General features: G+C 38.6%; 1 pseudogene; it reads left to right on the top strand.

Annotated features, from left to right (window-relative positions):
* Positions 1 to 2,086: 2,086 nt before the first annotated feature.
* Positions 2,087 to 2,971, top strand: LOC118581360 (annotated as a pseudogene).
* The last annotated feature ends 2,586 nt before the right edge of the window (positions 2,972 to 5,557 follow it).

The following is a 5,557-nucleotide window of genomic DNA, read 5'->3' as shown; positions in this document are numbered from 1 at the left end:
TATGAAAATGGAGTGAGGAAACTGAATTGCACTAATTTGTCCAAGAATGATGAAAATTAAAAAAGGATCAAACAACTGAATGGCAGAATGTATCTGAACTCCCTGTGTCTTGCTTGTATGTGCATGAGTTAGTATTGAGTTCCCTGTGGTGGGAACTTCACGTGAGTGAGTTTGTTTCAACCTAGCATTACTAGAAAGCAATCTTTGATGCTGCCTTCTTCCTTCTCAAAAAAACTAAAGCTATTTTAGCATATAAAGGTAACCTGTAATCTCACCACTTGGAAGGCAGAGACAGCAGGATTGTTATAAACTGAAGGTCAGCCTGGTCTGCATAGCTAGGTCTGAGACACCCAGAGCTATATAGAAAGACTCTGCCTCAAAAATAAATAAAGTAGATTATCTTATAAATTTAATCTTCTCTATATATCTCAATTAATCATCACAATTTGGCTTGTATTTTTCCTGAACTTGTCTGTAGGGAAATAAAGAAGATGAAGGAAAATGTGAAAGCATATGAAACACACTTGGAAATGCTTTATTCATTGTGCATTATGATGTGGGCACCTTTCTGTAAGTACACATGTTGATCACACTCTGAGCCACTATGGTTTAGTTAAACTTGCTTCCAAATGTTTACTCTCATAAGTGGTGATACAGTCAACATGTTGTCTTAAGTAATTCTAAGATCCCATTTTACTAGGAAAGAAACTGAATGTCCTCTGTTCTCTGTCTTTCCAAAGTGGTGGGAACTCAAGCCCAGGTCAGTGAGTCACTGTACCCCTGCAAAATTCTGACTTTAAATGAAGCTTTAGAAGAAACTCTTGTTCAGAATACTCAGGTGATTGGCTATTCTCTCCTCAATGTTTGGTCATATTAAATGTGTGATGAAACCTCCAAACACAGCAATTTCATTTCTAGGAACATGTTACTGAGAAATTTTCACAGTGGTTATTTGACACAGATACAAGCTATAGCCAATCTTCTCATCACTACCAAAGGACACAGGTGAATGCTGAGAGATGAGAGACATGAGGCAAAGCTACTGAAGTGTGTAGTATGTGGAGAACATCAGACTGTGGATGCTACCTAATCCATCTATGATACGATAAGAACAGGAAGTTATCTTGCTTGCATAAAACTGTTAAAGAATTTTGACAAGGCTGAGATCTCCTCTTGGTTTTCATGAATTTTTGCAAATCATATAAAGAAAACTATCAGTTTTTCGTGGATACTCCAATAAGCACATTGACAGAAGCCTACATGATAGCCAAAGCACAGTTGGCCAGCAAGAGAGAGAGATGAAATGAATACATGCACAGGAATTGAGCAATGTCATAAAGAACTACCCATGGCAGTGGAGATTCCCATATACAATATTTGACATGGGTTAATAGAATTTTAATTAAACTGTATAGCATAAGAGGAACAATTTGTAAATGGAACAAGCGTATTTTCATAAACCTTAATTGATATGTGAATAGAAATGACAATTAGCTGAAAATGTAATGGCAATTTCCCCAAAGTATGATTAGAATCATCCAAGTACTGAGGATCAGTATTTAAATTCTAAGTTTAATATATCATAGAGAACATCCTTGTGGAAGCTGAGGAAATAGCTGGATCAGTAAAATAAGCTCATCTCCCCAGCATATTAATAAGAAAAATGTCAGATGTGATGGTACATATTTGAGAGAAAACCCAGCATGGCAAGGCAGGAAGATTTCTGGCTCACTAGCCAGTCTGCAGAGTGGACCCAATAAGTTCCAAGTACAGTGTGAGATTCTGTTCCAAAAACAAGATGAATGAATGGCATATGAGGAATGATACCCAAGGTTGAACTGTGGTACACACACACACACACACACACACACACACACACACACACACACACACACAGAGCCAACCAAAAATACATACATTCAAAACCCATAAAAAGTCTTTGAAACCATTATGAAACCAAACATTATAACATTTCTAAAAACAAAACAAAAAGGGGTTTTGTTTGTTTGTTTGTTTTTATTTGTTTGTTTGTTTTTGCTTTTTTTTCCTTTGCCTATTTTCAGCTGATATTGGATTTCTACTAACCATGGAACACAGTAATGACACCAAAGTGACTGAATTTATCCTCCTGGGATTTGCTGGTCAACACGAGTTTTGGCACATCCTCTTTGTGGTATTCCTAGTAATTTACACAGCCACCTTAGTGGGCAACATCGGTATGATCCTGCTCATCAAACTTCATTCTTCCCTGCACACTCCCATGTACTTTTTCCTGCAGCACTTGGCTTTTGTTGATCTCTGTTATTCCTCTGCCATCACTCCCAAGACATTGCAGAATTTTGTGAGCACAAAACCATCCATCTCCTTCACTGGATGTGCAATGCAGTTATATGTCTATGGTACGTTCATAACTGTAGTTAGAGTTTTCCTGCCTGGCCCAGTCAGGACAAATCTCTCTTACCCGCCAGTCTTACAGTCGCTCAGACCCAACCAAGTAAACATACAGAAATCCACAACACATAACCAATGACTGCTTCATCCTAGCTTCTATGGCAATGTCATTAATTACTTTTTCTGTGATGTACCACCAATTCTTGCCCTATCTTGCTCAAGTATTAACCTCAATATTGTGCTGTTGACAGTTTTTGTGGGTTTTAACTTAGCCTTCTCTGTGTCTGTTGTCATCTTTTCCTACACACACATTTTGGCTGCCATCCTAAGGATGTCTTCTGCTGCAGGAAAGAAAAAAGCCTTCTCCTCATGTGCCTCCCACATGACCACAGTCACCATAGTCTATGGAACAGTCTGCTACATGTATGTACTTCATGGGACCAATAGATCTCAAGAGCAGAAGAAGGTGGCTTCTGTGTTCTATGGTATTATGATTCCCATGTTAAACCCTCTCATCTATAGCCTAAGAAACCAGGATGTAATAGAAGCCCTGAGGCACACAGTAAACAAATGTTTCTAGTGGAAAACTTGGTCCTCCATGTCAACATGGCTCAACAGGCAAGGAGACCGGGCTCTGTCCTTGGTCAGCTCAGGGAGATGTGGCTAATGTTCATGTCACACAGAGACATTCCTTAATTATCAATGAATATGAAAGAGAAAAAAAAACATTAAACTGTTAAATAAATAAGCCTGTTATCTCAGTGCTAAGAATTAAACCAAGATCTTTTACATTCTAATCAGGTAATCCATAGACTCCAATAAATAAAATTCAAATTTATGTATTTCTGAAAGAGAATCCATCTGGATAGCTTTACTTCTTTTGAACATTTTTTGAGCCTCTGAAAATATGTGTAATAAAATCAATCTTACAGTAAAGAAAACAGTAATGCTTTGTTGGTACCTTAAACTATGAAAATTTTCCTGTGGGAAAATTACATTTGATTGTCTCTTCTTTATGGTTACATTCTGAAAATAATATCTCTTCTTATTTTCCTCACCTATCTATGTTATCAGTGCACAGGAAATTCTAACATAGCATTGTTTTAGATAATATATGCAGCAAAGTAGAGTGGGACAGAAAAGGCATAGAGGAAATCCTCATGCATGCCAAGACATTAGGAACGAACATGCACCTTTTCTGTACTATTTTCATAATTATTATTAAATTATTGTGGCAGTTAAGAATATCTGCCACATACATGTTTTATTACTAGAAACTTGAATATACAGTACTACCCCTGTGATGGTTAAAATAAGAAAGCTCCCCAAAGTTTTCTTTGAATACTTATTTGAATACTTATTCACCAGTTAGTGGAACTGTTTGGAAAGGATCAGTAAGTCTTGTTGGGGGAAGTATGTTACTGAGAGTAGGCTTTAAAGTTTCCAAAACCCACACCAGGCGCTCTCTCTCTCTCTCTCTCTCTCTCGCTCTCTCGCTCTCTCTCTCTCTCCCTCCCTCCCTCCCTCCCTCTCCCTCTCCCTCTCTTTCTCTCTCTGTGTGTCTGTCTGTCTCTGTGTCTTTCTGTGTGTGTCTCTCTATCTCTCTGTCTCTCTGTCTCTCTCTTTCTCTACCTCCCTCCTTCCCTCCCTCTGACTTGTGGATCAGATGTGAGTTCTCAGCTGCTTCTCTGGCACCATGCTCCTCTGCATGCTGATAATGGACTAAGACTCCAAAACTGTGACCAAGGCCTCAATTAAATCCTTTCTGTCTCTTCACAGCAACATAACACTAAATAGGACAACCCCTTTAAAAGTGTACAGTTTAGTAGGAAAAATGAATTTGAGAGAGGGAAAGGGAAGGATTTGGAGGAAGAAAGGGAAAATAAAGCAGTTCCATTTTAACTTCAAAAAATGAAAAAGAATGTTAATTCATGCAGTAATGACTTATTTTTAAAACCTTCTGAACACTCAACTTCATATGGAAAAAAAAAAAAAACAGGATTGCCAAAAGAATCCTGTACAATAAACAACCTCTGGAGGCATCACGACCCCTGACCTCAAGCTCTACTATAGAGCTACCATAATAAAAACAGCTTGGTACTGGCATAAAAACAGACATGTGGACCAATGGAATCGAATTGAAGACCCTGACATTAACCCGCACACCACTGAACATATACTTTTTGACAAAGAAGCCAAAAATGTACAATGGAAAAGAGAAAGCATCATCAACAAATGGTGTTGGCATAAATGGATGTCAATGTGTAGAAGGCTGCAAATAGATCCATATCTGTCACCGTGCACAAAACTTAAGTCCAAATGGATCAAAGACCATAAATCCAATTACTTTGAACCTGATAGAAGAGAAAGTAGGAAGTAGTCTTGAATGCATTGGCACTGGAGATCACTTTCTAAATATAACACCAGTAGCACAGACACTGAGAGAAACAATCAATCAATGGGACCTGTTGAAACTGAGAAGCTTTTGTAGAGCAAAGGACATGGTCAACAAGACAAAGTGACAGCCTACAGAATGGGAAAAGGTCTTCACCAACCCCACATCTGACAGAGGGCTGATATCCAGAATATACAAAGAACTCCAGAAATTAGACATCAAAATGCCCAGCAGTCCAATTAAGAAATGGGATATAGAACTAAACAGAGAATTCTCCACAGAGGAAGTTCAAATGGCTGAAAGACATTTAAGGAATTATTCAACAATCCCTAATTATCCGGGAAATGCAAATCAAAACGACTCTGAGATACCACCTTACACCTGTCAGAATGGCTAAGATCAAAAACACAGAAGACAGCTTATGCAGGAGAGGATGTGGAGCAAGGGGAACTCTCCTCCACTGCTGGTGGGAATGCAAGCTTCTACAGCCACTTTGGAAATCAATATGGCACTTGTTTAGAGAATTGGGAATCCATCTCCCCCAAGACCCAGCTGTAGCACTCTTGGGCATATACCCAAGGAATGCTCAATCATACCACAAGGGCATTTGCTCAGCTATGTTCATATCAGCATTGTTTCTAATAGCCAGAACCTGGAAACAACCTAGATGCCCTTCAAATGAAGAATGGTAAAGAAAATATGGTATATATACACAATGGAGTACTACTCAGCAGAGAAAACAGTGACATCATGAGGTTTGTAGGCAAATGG

Source organism: Onychomys torridus, chromosome 4, assembly GCF_903995425.1.
Source record: "Onychomys torridus chromosome 4, mOncTor1.1, whole genome shotgun sequence".
Classification (NCBI taxonomy): domain Eukaryota; kingdom Metazoa; phylum Chordata; class Mammalia; order Rodentia; family Cricetidae; genus Onychomys; species Onychomys torridus.
This window is presented reverse-complemented; position numbering and strand designations above follow the sequence as displayed.